At 45.3% G+C, this 14,021-nt stretch overlaps 1 protein-coding gene across 6 annotated transcripts in view; it reads right to left on the minus strand.

Annotated features, from left to right (window-relative positions):
* Positions 1–14,021, minus strand: part of THRB (thyroid hormone receptor beta) — a 412,267-nt gene that overhangs the window by 130,273 nt on the left and 267,973 nt on the right. The window lies entirely within an intron of this gene.

Below are 14,021 nucleotides of genomic sequence, written 5' to 3' on the forward strand. Positions count from 1 at the left end.
TTTCAGAACTTTAAGATGGTGAAGATTTTCTAACTATGGTACAAAAATCTAGAAACCACCCATGATGCCATTTGTTATACACCTGTAGCACCCTTATCTTGAACCTGTATATGGTGATACATAAAATATAAATGTCCATCAAAGGACCTAGGTAAATAGTACATATGATAGTCACCCAATGAATGCTATATGAACGTTTAAAAAGAGTGAGGAAACTCTTCATGAGATGATATAGAAAAATATTTAAGAAATATTATGAGCAAAGTGAAGTGCATGGCATTATATTTGAATACATAGCTATTTATTCAAAGAGAAAGAACCACATGACCAAGGATTATCTATGGATTGACACACAAGAAACTAACAACTGCCTGCAAGGAGGGAACCTGAGTGGTTAGGAGAAGGGGTTACTGCATTCATTTTAACACTTGTTGGGTTCGGAACCATGCATAGAGTTTGTTTTCTATTCAAAAGAATAAAACAAATACAATACAATGAAGTGGATGCAAATACGGTAGGGAAATCTGTGGGAAACTCAGGGGTAATACACACTTTATGAAATTGTGAAGACTAAGTACAATATTGCAAGTGGCATAAAAATAACTGCTAGAAAAGAAATAAAAGGTACATATGGTATAAATTTTTTATAGCTATCAAGGCAAATATTTGGTCTTTTTTTTTTTTTTTTGGTCTAATGAGTATGACGCTATATGAAGGGCTATGAACTCAGCTGCCTCCAGGGGCTGAACATTCTTTCATTGAACAGAAATGTCTAAGTACCAGCAGTGAGCCAGGCACCAGGAACATAGCACTGAACAACTACAGGGAAAATCAATCTCTGCTCTCATGGAGCTGTTAGTCTCGAGGGAGATGGCCCTGGCCATGCCAGCAATCAATACCACATGGAACTACAAACAGTGAAGGGGCTGAGCGTGGGGTTTGAAACAGTGAGGTCACAGCGGCCAGTGGGGGCAGTGAGGGGTGCTGGTGTTGTTGCCTCCTTTGGGAGGAAGGCAGCAGGCACCCTGCTCTGGGAGAACACTGTCATGTGGAGCTGTGGGAATAGACTTTTCCAGAGGAGACCAGAAATCCAAATTTGTACTTGAAATTGCCTGATTTTTAAATCATGACTCAATTTTAAAATAAAACCACCATGTTGGCCAAACAAAACACATCTTGTTGGCCAAGGCTGGCTCAGTGGCTGGCCAGTTCAAATCTCTAAAAAAAAAAAAAAAAAAAAATGAGATTTAGTTTTAAAGCAAACATGCCAGTCTTGTAAGCCTTGTCATCTTACGAAGCTGTGTGCGTTTTCCATTTCTTCCAATGTTTCTGGAATGCCTCACCAGGAACTGATTGCTCCCCAAGCATCACACAAGAAAACCCGTGTCATTTTGGACTTAAATTTTGTTTGGGCCCAGATTATATTTACTGGATATGATACTTTCTAACATTTGGGTTTCGTAAAAACAAGATCTACCCTCAAAAGCCTGAGGATGTTTAATGGTATACTCTTTTTTTATTTTTTTGCCAGGCAGAGTTAGATAGTGAGAGAGAGAGAGAGAGAGAGAGAGAGAGACAGCAAGAGAGTTATAGACAGTGAGAGAGAGACAGAGAGAAAGGTCTTCCTTCAGTTGGTTCACTTCCCTGATGGCTGCTACGGCCGGCACTGCGCTGATCTGAAGCCAGGAGCCAGGTGCTTCCTCCTGGTCTCCCATGCGGGTGCAGGGACCCAAGCACTTGGGCCATCCTCCACTGCACTCCCGGGCCATAGCAGAGAGCTGGACTGGAAGAGGAGCAATAGGGACTAGTACCCGGTGCCCCAACCAGGACTAGAACCCGGGGTGCTAGCACCACAGGTGGAGGATTAGCCACGTTGTGCCATGGCGCCAGCCTAATGGTATACTCTTGGCCTTGAAGGCAGCCCCAAACAAGAAACTGCAAATATTTGGAATAAGGGTAATGCCACTAAAATTAATACATATTCTTCCAAAGTATCTATTGAAGAGGATTGCACTTCAGCATACAGGAATCAACACACTACTCCCAGCTTTCTAGGCACTGAGTAAGAGAATCAATGCTTTGGTTTCGTTCCATTGCTCTCGAGTTGTTTTTCTGTTCTTTGCACCTGAGCGGATGCTATGAGGCTGTTCAGTGCAGGGATCTCAGCATACACATCTGCCCAAACAAAGGCTTTATTCCAGACACAGCCAGGACATGCACCCTTTCTATTTTCCTGTGACCAACGGCTCAGTTTCTGTGGTCAGCTGACGACATTAGTCATGTAGAATCCCAGTGAGGAAGAATGCAGAACTTTTAATGAGCTTGTGACAGCTTAGGTTTTCCTCCCTAACAAGATGTATGAATCAGAAGCCACGAGTTTGAGCTTTGGAAATATTTGTTCTTTAGAAAACACACACTGCACTTGTTATTATTTGGTACATTCCCATGGAACTAGAGTGTCCTTGGGAAGGGGTCCACCAAGACACTGACTTTGATGCTGTCAAATGTTCATCTGTCCCTTGTTCTTGGTTAATGACAAATCTGCACAATATTTATCTCATCAGTCAGTATCTACACTACAGCTCATTATCTTAGATCACATACACTGTAGCTATCTGTTTATCCATTCATCTATCCCTCCCTTCCTCTAGCCATCTTTTCATGGAATACGGTTTGAACACCTACTATTGATCTACCACAGTGCTAGGTGCTAGGCACACAGTACAAAATGAACATAATGCATTCTTTTTTTTTTTTATTTTTGACAGGCAGAGTGGACAGTGAGAGAGAGAGAGAGACAGAGAGAAAGGTCTTCCTTTGCCGTTGGTTCACCCTCTAATGGCCGCCGCGGTAGCGCGCTGCGGCCAGCGCACCGCGCTGTTCCGATGGCAGGAGCCAGGTGCTTCTCCTGGTCTCCCATGGGGTGCAGAGCCCAAACACTTGGGCCATCCTCCACTGCACTCCCTGGCCACAGCAGAGAGCTGGCCTGGAAGAGGGGCAACCGGGACAGGATCGGTGCCCTGACCGGGACTAGAACCCGGTGTGCTGGCGCCGCAAGGCGGAGGATTAGCCTGTTGAGCCACGGCGCCGGCCCATAATGCATTCTACCTTCTCATAAGGAGCTTGTTGTCCTTTGGGAAACAACAGTTGATTAGGCAAGTTAACTATGTAAAAAAAAGTCAGTGTAAAATTACAGGTATGGTGAGTGTCACATGGGCAAGACAAACATGCAGAATTTGACTTGGGGAAGAAAACCTCCCTAGAAGAAGTAAAGAGAGGGAAAAGATCCCCAGAAGGGCCTGCTAGGTTGAGCTTCAAGGACAAACAGGAGGAAAAGGACAAACTGCTGGAAAGAGAGAAGAGCAATATCAGATGTAGGTTCCAGGCACATGGGAGGGAGCCTGGCCTTGCACAAGGGGTGAGAGGAGGCAGGTGCAGGAGAGGGAGTGAGGCTGGGAGCACACAGGAGGAGGTGGGCGAGGTAGGCAGGAGCTTGGCCATGCAGGGGGAATTGATATTTGTCCTAAGTTAGAACAGGTTGGAAGGTCCTAAATGAAGGAAATGGAAATAAGTGGATTTGCCTTTCAAAAATTGCCGAAGTCATTGCATTGCACGGGTCGGGGGGGGCCTGCATTAGCAGACAGGTGAGTGATGACTGAAGTGCCTGCGAGGGTGACACAGATTTCCAGCTGCAGGTGGGGTAAGAAGGTCCTGCACTACTGAAAAGTCAGGAGGCAAAGGCGAGTTAGGCAGGTGGTCTAAGGATCAAGTGCGCAGGCGTGGGTGTCGGAGAGATACAAAGCAGGCAGAGTTACACCGTGGAATCCAAGGAAGGGTGCAGTGTGCAGAAGCAGAGAGCGGCTGGGGTACCGAATACTGCTGAAGGGGTGGAGAAGATGACGGCTGGGAGATGGCCACTGATGTAGCAGCACGAGATCCATCAATGACGTCAGCAGGGTTGCTCAGTTGGCGGGAGCAGCTGAAGCCACAGAGATTGGTTGAAGAGTAAATGGGAGACAAGGACACAGAGACCCTGGTCTCTGGTGACACTGTGAGGAGCTTGGCTGCGAGTGGAAGGAGAAATGACTGGGAGTTAGACGCAGGGAATGTGTGGATGCTGGGCCTATGCATCCATAGATTTATATGTTTAGTTTAAGGAGGTGTGGGAGAAGGGCAGAGAGAGAGAGAGAGGAGAGAAGAGAGGGAAGGAGAGAGAGAGAGAGAGGAGAGGAGAGAGAGGTAGAGTGAGAAAAGGAAAGGAAGGGAAGGGGTATAAGATAAGAGAACTGAAGAGAAGAGATTGAGGGGTGGGTGTTAAATACTTGCCTAGGTGTGTTCCAGAAGGGATGGCTCCTCTATTGTCATGGGAGGAAGGCAGGAAGGCCACATACTGCAGGTGGGTTCAAGTGTTGGTGTCAGGATAACTAGTTTTGTGAGATAGGTTTCATTTTCTCAAAAACAGGAGGTGAGGTTATCTGAGGAGGGTATGGGGGGTCAGGGGTAGTTAAAGGTTCATGGAAGACAATGAAGTCTAAACCAAGATTGTGAACAGAGACATTTGGTAGGACTTCAGGGCAAAGCTGGTGATACATTAGTCATCTGGATTCACAGCGGTACCACTCGGCTCTGTTTGGTGACACTGTCTTTTTAATAGCTGGGCTGAACTCTGGGCAGGAGGTTAGGAGGACCCGGCTGAAGGGCTGAGACAGCCACAGCTTATCATGGGACCTCACACTTGGCTGGTTCCCAGTTTCCTCAACTTATCAAATGATGACATCGGAGTAGATGAGACTTAAAGTCTCATACCAGCCCCAAATAACCACGAGTGTCCCCCACATTCATGGAGAGACCCTTACAGCTCACCCAGAGTTTTCTGCTGATATATTTAGTTTAAACTTAAAGATGAAACAGATCTTCTAAAGATCTGTAGAAAAACACATTTGATAGGAAAGAAAAGAAACTTGTATCATTTATATGGCTATCTTCAATAGGATTATATTTGCAGTCTCTACAACTGAATCACAGGATGGCAAACTTTTTGAACAGGACCAGGTAATAAAGAGGCTTCTTAGACGATCTTTTCTGCAACTACTCCACCAGGCCATATAAGGCAAAAGCCACCACCGTTAATGCTAAGTGATGAGCACAACCCAATAATACTTTATTTACAAAACAGGCAGCGGGCTCTTTGCACAACTTACACTTGGTGGATTATAGAACGCATCAAACCCTCTAAGCAAGCAAGTGGAAGTGCGCTGTGAACACACATGGGACATCTTCCACAGGCACTTTGAGGCCTTGTGAGTTACATGAAGGTATTTCCAAAAGTTTGTCCAAAACGAAACTGAAAGAGAAGCTTATTTTTGAAAGCTTATGTTTGGCAGCCTGGCGTAGTCTTGCTATGTATTCCCCATGAGCTTTGTGAAGATCCTCACTTGCACACAACAGGGCCCAACATTTTGCAACTGCACATCCAGCTTTGCTGGAAAGACTCGGGGGCTCAGGGAGGTGGCCGGGCCTCTCAGGCCCAAAGCAACACTTCCAAGGCAGCAAAGGCTTCAGCAAGAAACTGCTTGGCTTTTTGAGATCAAATGGGTGTAAAGCACTCTCTGTCTTCGGCTCTTTATCCTGAGTGCCTTTGAACAGATCTGAGCAGGGCAGGAAGAGAAGGTAGGAGGAAGCACGCCAGGAAGCAGGGTCAGGCTCAGCGGTTGGGGCCCAGCAATCTTGTAGGGGAAGAGGGGAAACCTACAAAGGGCACCCAGCGATGCAAACGACGCCTGAGAGCCCGCAGGCTGGGAGGGCCCTGCCAATCTGAGGCATGGAGACAGGAAAAGTCTGAAGGGTCTGTGCTCGGGTAGCTCCCCTGGGTGGGCTTGGTTTCAAAAGCAAAATAAACTTGGGAGACTTAGAGGAGGAAGGAAAGAAACAAACAAACATGCAGAGCTGCAGGGTAAGTTCTCTCCCAACTGGCGTTCAGGGCCTGAGCCAGGCCGCCTGATGCTGCCGGCCTTCTGTGTCTTGTCTACTGCTCTTCCCGAGGCCCTGGCTGCACCGACGCTGGCTTTGCACCCCCAGCCAGTAATAGAAGGATAAAGAGGCTACAGACCTAGAATGAGGTTACTTGTAAGTAGCAAAACCGGGGCTGGTGCTGGCGCAGTGGGTTAATGCCCTGGCCTGAAGTGGTGGCATCCCATATGGGTGCCGGTTTGAGACCTGGCTACTTCACTTCTGATCCAGCTCTCTGCTGTGGCCTGGGATAGCAGTGGAAGATGGCCCAAGTCCTTGGGCCCCTGCACCTGCGTGGGAGACCTGGAAGCTCCTGGCTTCGGATTGGCGCAGCTCCAGCCGTTGTGGCCAATTGGGGAGTGAACCATCAAATGGAAGACCTCTCTCTCTCTCTATCTGCTTCTCTTCTCTCTGTGTAACTCTGACTTTCGAATAAATAAATAAATCTTTCAAAACAAAACAAAAACCAGCTTTCAAACCAGGTCACGTTGAGTCTGGGGCGCTGCCTCCTCACCTCTCAGAAGTACCCTGCCCTTCCCAGGGATCAGAGTTGGATGGGACCCCAGAGATGGCTTGATTCAGCTCCTTATTTTTGGATGTGGAAGTGGAAAAGTGAGTGGCTTGCCCAAGGTCACACCAATGGCTGAGAAGCTAACTTGGCCTTGGAACGCTTCCTTTATGTGTCTCCACGAATACCCAACAACTCTTCTGCAAATATCTATCGAAAAGTCGAGGGTGAATGATTAGCCTGGACAGGATGTTTTTCAAGTGCTGCAAGGCAAGACACGGCATGCCACTGGGGCTCTTCCCGCTCAAAGGCAGACGGGCCAAGAGGAATGATTCAGGAGTTTCCTTAAATCATCAGCAACAGGAGATAAGTTTCCAACAGGGACAAGGGCACATTTCAACCGTGGCACAAAAACGGCTGTGCTTCTCGAAGCTTAGAACAAAGAAGCCAATGGCGGAAGGGAAACGGAGGCCGGCCACAGTGAGTGCTTAGCCACACAGCCGACTGATAGGAGGATGTCCCTAACAGCACATGGCACTGTGACAGAAGAGGACCTCAAGATTCTGGGGGAAGAAAGAACCCAGCTTTGAACAGTGGAATTAACAGCAGCTTTCACCCAAGTTTTTCACAACAAAGCACTACGGAGTAGGAACTGGCTCTTCTTTTTTCTTTCCTTTTTTTTTTTTTTTTATAAAGCAGAAAGCTTAACTCCTAAAAGCGATTTTCCATATCAGAGACCACAAAGTATGTTTTGTTTGTTTGTTTTTAATAGCTCTCAGCATTTACAGGCTCTCAGCATTTAAAGGGAGCTCTTTTTAAAGTGAGGTCCAGGGGTCGGTGCTGTGGCGCAGTAGGTTAATCCTCCACCTGCGGTGCCTGCATCCCACATGGGTGCCAGTTCTAGTCCCGGCTGCTCCTCTTTCAATCCAGCTCTCAGCTGTGGCTTGGGAAAGCAGCAGAAGATGGCTCAAGTCCTTGGGCCCCTGCACCCGCATGGGAGACCCGGAGAAAGCTCCTGGCTGCTGGCTTTGGGTTGGTGCAGCTCTGGCCGTTTTGACCATTTGGGGATTGAACCAGCAGATGGAAGACCTTTCTCTGTATCTCTGTCTCTCCCTCCCACTGTCTGTAACTCTACCTCTCAAATAAATAAATAATTTTTTTTTTTAAAAAAGTGAGGTGCAAAAGAAATCAGAGGTTTAAGCAACTTGGTTTTGCTTTCATGAGCAAGTCTTTGATTGTCATCTCTACAAATCAGTTGTATGGGTGTGCAAGTTTCTTGAATAGCTTTATTGAGATATAATTCCCATCTCATGTAATTCACCCGTAAAAATGTACAAGTCAATGGATCATGGTATCTTCACTTTCGTCCCCACAGTCTATGTTACAACCTCAGAGAGAAACCCTGTGCCCTGTAACATCACTGCCTCTCACCCAGCCCCCCAGCCTCCAGCCCTAAGGAACCACTTTCTGTCTCTACAGATTTACCCATTTTATATGAATGCAATCATATGGCATTGCAGTCTTTTGTGATCAGCAAGTTTGTGCTTAAGTAATAATTTTGGTCAAATAGGGAAAGATGGTTAAGAGGAGAAGAAGTAGTTATTTCTCAATGAGTGCATGCTTTTGTCCTATTGATTAGCCAGGCAGCCCTACTGTCTGTAGCTCCTGGGAGTTGTGAGCTATGTGCTGGAGGCAAGATTCTAGACCTGACTCTCTTACCAAGAGGCAAACAGCCTCAGCCTCCAGGCTGGATTTTGGACTCCCAAGAATCAGAGGTAGGCTGGTCTTCAGGGGATAGTACGATTTCCAGACTGGAAAGCAGTATTTTCAAAAGAGAGAGAGGGTTAGACAAAAGGAGAGAAAGGGATATAGATAGATCTTCTACCCGCTGGTTCCCTCCTCAAAGAGCCACAATAGCACAGGCTCACCCAGGCCTAAGCCAGGAGCCAGAAACTACATCCTGGTCTCTGATACACAATGCTGGCATTGCAACCAGCGGCTTAACACACAGCGCCACAATGCCGGCCCCTGGAAAGCAATGTTTACCCATAAAGTTCAAATTTATAAGACATTAGTCATTTTTATTCATTTCCTCTGTTTTCCTCATTTGTCATGTCAACCCCAGCTGGACATAGCTGGAGAAAGACAGACTCACTGGTAATCTCAGTGTAGACACGCGACCACGAACCTCGGGCAGGCACTGAGTGTCCTGGGTGCTCACACTTGATTCCCACACTCATTCCTCTCCCATTCTCCTAGGTCACGATTTCAGATGGCTCCTCTCGCCTCCATCTCCAGTCTATTTCTGATCTCCCTCTCAGCTGATCCCCTCCCTACTATTTCACTGGGAAAACAGAAGCCACCCAAAGAGAATTCCCCGCCCTCCCAGGACATCTATACGGGTTTAAGGGTACTTCGAACAGTTTGTAGAAACTGGAACTAAAAGATAAGGTTCTTCTGGGGTGAAAGTTTTTGAAATCCATACATCCAAGGGATCGTCAATAAGTTCATGGAAAAAAATGTATTATGAAAAAAATCTATGCATGAATTTCAAAGTATTTTTTGCATCAAAATACACTTGTTTTAATTCCATTCCCATGAACTTTTTGTAGTATCCGGTGTAGTCTGTGGCTCTATGGCAGTGGCCTTCAGGCTCTACTGTGCCGCAGAATCACCTGCCAGACTTGTTAAAGTTGACAATGGGACCCACCCCCACAGCTTCTGAGTCAGTGGCTCTAGGAAGGGCCTGAAAATGTGCATTTCTAACAATTCCCAGGCCGTTCTGATGCTGTTGGTCTGAAGCCACACCCTTGGAGCTGCTGCCAAGGACGGTGTGGCTCCAGCCCTAGCTAAGGTCAATTTCTCTGCTTGTACGCTTGCTCCCAAGCCCTCCCACTCAGGGACACGGTACCAGCAATTCTCCCCTTTCCCGTTGACCTCTTCACTCACCCTTCTTCCCTGGTCTGTCCTTCCCACAATCTGAGTGATCCAATCAGCCTTGACACGCGAACTGCCCTAGCGAGGGTGACCCAGGATGCCCAGCTTGCTATATCTGACGGCCAATTTGTGGATTTCGTTCCATTGACCCATCCACAGCATTTGACGCAGCCACCTCATCCAAACCTCCCTCCTTGGCTCTCCAGCACAAGATGCTTTGTCAATTTTCTTCCCCATCACATTCGTTTTTGGATCTTGCTGGTTCTTTTGCATCCACCCATCAGCACACGCCAAGACCCACTCCTTGGATACCTTTTATTCTTGTCTATCTGTGCGCACTCTCTTGGTGTTCTCATTCTGTCTCATAGTTTTGAATACCATCCATAAGCTGAGATTTCCCAAATGTTAATCTGCAGCCTAGACCTCTCCTTGAACTCTAGATTTGTGTATCTAATTGTCTGTTTTAATGGACATATAAATAGGACGTGTCCAAAACTAGATTACAAACCTTCCCCTGTCCCTCTTAAAAACTCCAACATACTTGTTCCATTCTGTTTTCCTTAATGATTATAAATGACAGTTCTAGATAATTCACAATCCAAACATTCTTCCTTCTGTCTCATCCCTCGCCTGGGTTATTGTGTGTTTTTATCCTTGTCCCCCAACATTTATTTTTATTGCAGTAGCTAGAGATGAATTTTCAAAATGTGAATGATAGGGGCTGGCATCGTGATACTGCAGGTTAAGCCATAGCTTGAACATTGACATCCCATACTGGAGTGCCGATTTGAGTCCAGACTGCTCCGCTTCTGGCTAATGTACCTGGGAAGGCAATAGAGGGTGGCCCAAGTATTTGGGTCTCTGCCACCCATATGGAAGACCCAGATGGGATTCCAGGTTCCTGGCTTGGATCTGGCCCAGCTGTGGCTGTTGTGGCCATTTGGGGGAGTGAACCAGCAGAAGGAAGATCTCTCCCTCTCTCTGTCTCTCTCCATCTCTGTCTCTCTCTTTCTCTCTCTGTTGCTTTACTTTCAAATTATATATACATATATATATATTTAAAAAAGAAATATATTTTTTAAAGAACGTGAACTACATCCCATGGCTCCACTGTTCATATTATGTGTCAGTTCATTCCAACCCTCTGTGTCAACCCTGCAATGGCTTCCTATCACTCTCAGAGTAAAAATCCAATCCCCATTCCTTTGAGTCCATCTGTGGCTCTTCTTCTTCACTCACTCCCCTCATGGCTCACTGACCTCCTTGCTGTTCCTCAAACACATTGGTGTTGCTCCTGCCTCAGGACCTTTGAGCATGCTGTCCTTGAAAAGCTGCCCTACCATATACTATCGATCTTACCACCACCTTCTTCAGGTCTTTGCTCAAATGTTATCTTTTTAAAAAGATTTTTACCAAATCATGTTTAAAATTGCACCCCCCTTTTCCTAATAATTTTCCAATTTTATTTCCAGAGGACTTTTCACCTTCTAGTGTACAATGTGGATTTCTGCTTTATGTTATTTTATACCATGGTCTCCCCCTACATTAGACTGTAAGTGTCCTGAGGACAGGCCATACTCCCACTCCCATTTTATTAGTTACTGTATCTCTAGTAGCTACAATAGTCCTGGGCACATAACAGGCATCAGATAGATTTATTTGTTCAGTTTTGTTCTGCTAAATATCCTTCCAGCCCAAACTAAAACTGCCCATGTTTCTGGAGTACCTGGGCCCAGTACCGAAAGACCACGGATACTAGTATGCGACAGAGAGTGAAACTGTTCCATTTTTGGTCTCAAACGTAATAGAGGAGGATAACACTCATCAGCTTTCCTGTGCCTTCCTGCCAGGTGCCTTTACCAGTAAGAAGTGTTGTACTTTCAACTCTGCCAAGCCCAACTTGCCTGCGGGTCTGCTTCCAATGTTCTTTTCTCCTACCCTGTTCTTTTCCACCCAGCAGCTGCTGAGTACTGAGTGTGGATGCCAGGCCCTTTATTTTAGTTAATCCTTACAAAGCCTCTGCGAATTAGGGAGCATTATCTCTGTTTCTCAAGTGAGCAGACAGGCGCACAGAGAGGTAAGTGGCTTGCGCAAGATCACACCGCTAGCAAGAGGTAGAGAGAGAAGTTGCCAGGTTTTTTTTTTTTTTTTTTTTTTTTTTTGACAGGTAGAGTGGACAATGAGAGAGAGAGAGAGAGAGAGAGAGAGAGACAGAGAGAAAGGTCTTCCTTTTCCGTTGGTTCACCCCTCAAATGGCCACTACGGCCAGCGCTGCGCCAATCCAAAGCCAGGAGCCAGGTGCTTCCTCCTAGTCTCCCACGCAGGTGCAGGGCCCAAGGACTTGGGCTATCTTCCACTACCCTCCCAGGTCATAGCAGAGAGCTGGCCTGGAAGAGGGGCAACCAGGACAGAATCCGGCGCCCCAACCGGGACTAGAACCCGGTGTGCCGGCGCCGCAAGGCGGAGGATTAGCCTATTGAGCCACAGCGCCAGCCGAAGTTGCCAGGCTTTAAAACCCATGTTTTTAGAACCATAGTATGATGCTGCTGATGTGTATAATACATTCAGTTTCCTAGCATTTAAATGTTGGCTTTTCACCTTCCCAGTGATTTTTGAAGATGATACTGGGAACGATTTTATAATACACTAGATTGCAAACCGCATGTGGGTTGTGGTTCCAGTTGCTATTTTTATTATTATCATTATTATTACTTAGGCTGACGATTCTTCCATGCCAGTACCAGGTCCTAGACAGAGCGGGAACTCAATAAATGTTTATAAAATAGATGTCTGTTGAGTTAAACATAGACATAATTATATTGATGTCATTTATATTCAGAGCATGTTTATCACTTATAAATTAGGGATTAGCTCCAGAAGCTTTAAAGAAGTAAACTGGTTGAAAGCAAAGTTTTTCAGGTATTAACACTACAGGCAGCTAAGCATACGAGTCTTAAATCCTCATCCAAAGTGATGTCTTAGTTCTTAGGATTTTGGAACCACTCCACCTGGGAAGGATGAAGAAATGATGTTTTTGCCTCCACTTGGCATTGGCTGAATGTATTTACTGGTTGCCAGATCTTACAGAAATCGTTTCATATCTGAACAAGCTCTCAGCCTTATTATATATTCAAAGAGACAAATAAATCTCTAAGCTGACACATTAGGCCTCTTAGTTGCTTAAAAAATAACTACGTTATTGCATCTTTTCAATTATTTATTTATTTCTCCTGAGAAGGTGCACACAATGCTGGGGTAGAGAGGATCAGTGTTACTCTGAGGTTTGGGAATGGTTTTATTAACATTTCTCAAATCATCACCTCTTATAATTCTAAGTTAAATGAGATAATATGTGAAAATCCCTTAGCACAGTGGTTGTTACTGAGAAAGCACTCATTAAAGAGTATTAGTTCACCAAAGTTATTTCACATTCTAAGTCATTCCTGTTCCAGATGGATTAGACTTCAATTAATCTGCTATCTGAAAATCAATAACTCTCAAGTATTTGACACTTGGAGAATCCCCAAACCAGCAAGCCTGCAAAAAAATGAAACGAGACTGTTTTTTAAGCAGCAATATCCTAAAAGTCCACAAGAGGGCAGTGCCTCTCACAGCAGAGGATATCAGAGAGGTAGGTGGGTGGCAGGGAACTTTTGATTCTGATCTAAGTCAATAATACCATCAATAAGACCCATTTTTAAGATTCTTCGAGTAATAAGCTGCATTGTTAAGAAAATAAAACAAGATAATGCAACAGATAACATCTCAAGGGGAAATTCATGAATGGGAACCTTAACTGTGTAGAAAACTAACCCAAAGAGGAGAAAGGGTTAGTGCCACTTCTCAAGGAGTAGCAGGGGCCAAGCTGGACACGGTCTTGGTCTACCTAGAGAGAGACAGAATGCCTGCATGGCTGGGGCATTGTAAGGAATGAGAAGTACACAGGGAGCATTGTATCTTCCAAGTGACACAATAGGGATTAGCTCACACGTCTTTCTGACCCCAGATTTGTGCACTGAATCACTATGCTATTCCAAACTGCAGAAAAAGCCAAAGGGCACTGATCAAGACAATAAAATGGAAAGTCTGAAACTAATTTGGGGAATGTGTCTCAGTACTTTTCATTAAATAAGATGTCACATGATTTTAGACCTTGAATTTATGAGGAAAAAGCACTGAAATACATCTAAAGTTATTCAAAATGTGTGTTCCAAGACTTCATCTGGAACAAAGTAGATAAGATAAACAGTCTTCTTGATCTATAGCTCTCTATAATAATCACGATTTATTATAACATCCATTATATTATTTTGCTGACCCAAAGATTATTTATGTTAGAAATATTTTCATCAAAAAGCATTACTGGGACAGGAATTCAGTCTACTGGTTAAGATGTTGTTTAGTGCTCCCTAATTCCATACAAAATGCTTGGGTTTGATACTCAACGCTGGCTCCTGACTCTAGCTTCCTGCTAATGCAGATGCTGGGAGGCTGTGATGATGACTCAAGTGATGGTCCCGGCTGCCAATGTGGGAGACCAGGATTGAGCTCCTGGATCCTGGTTTTA

Source organism: Lepus europaeus, chromosome 2 (assembly GCF_033115175.1).
Source record: "Lepus europaeus isolate LE1 chromosome 2, mLepTim1.pri, whole genome shotgun sequence".
Taxonomy (NCBI): domain Eukaryota; kingdom Metazoa; phylum Chordata; class Mammalia; order Lagomorpha; family Leporidae; genus Lepus; species Lepus europaeus.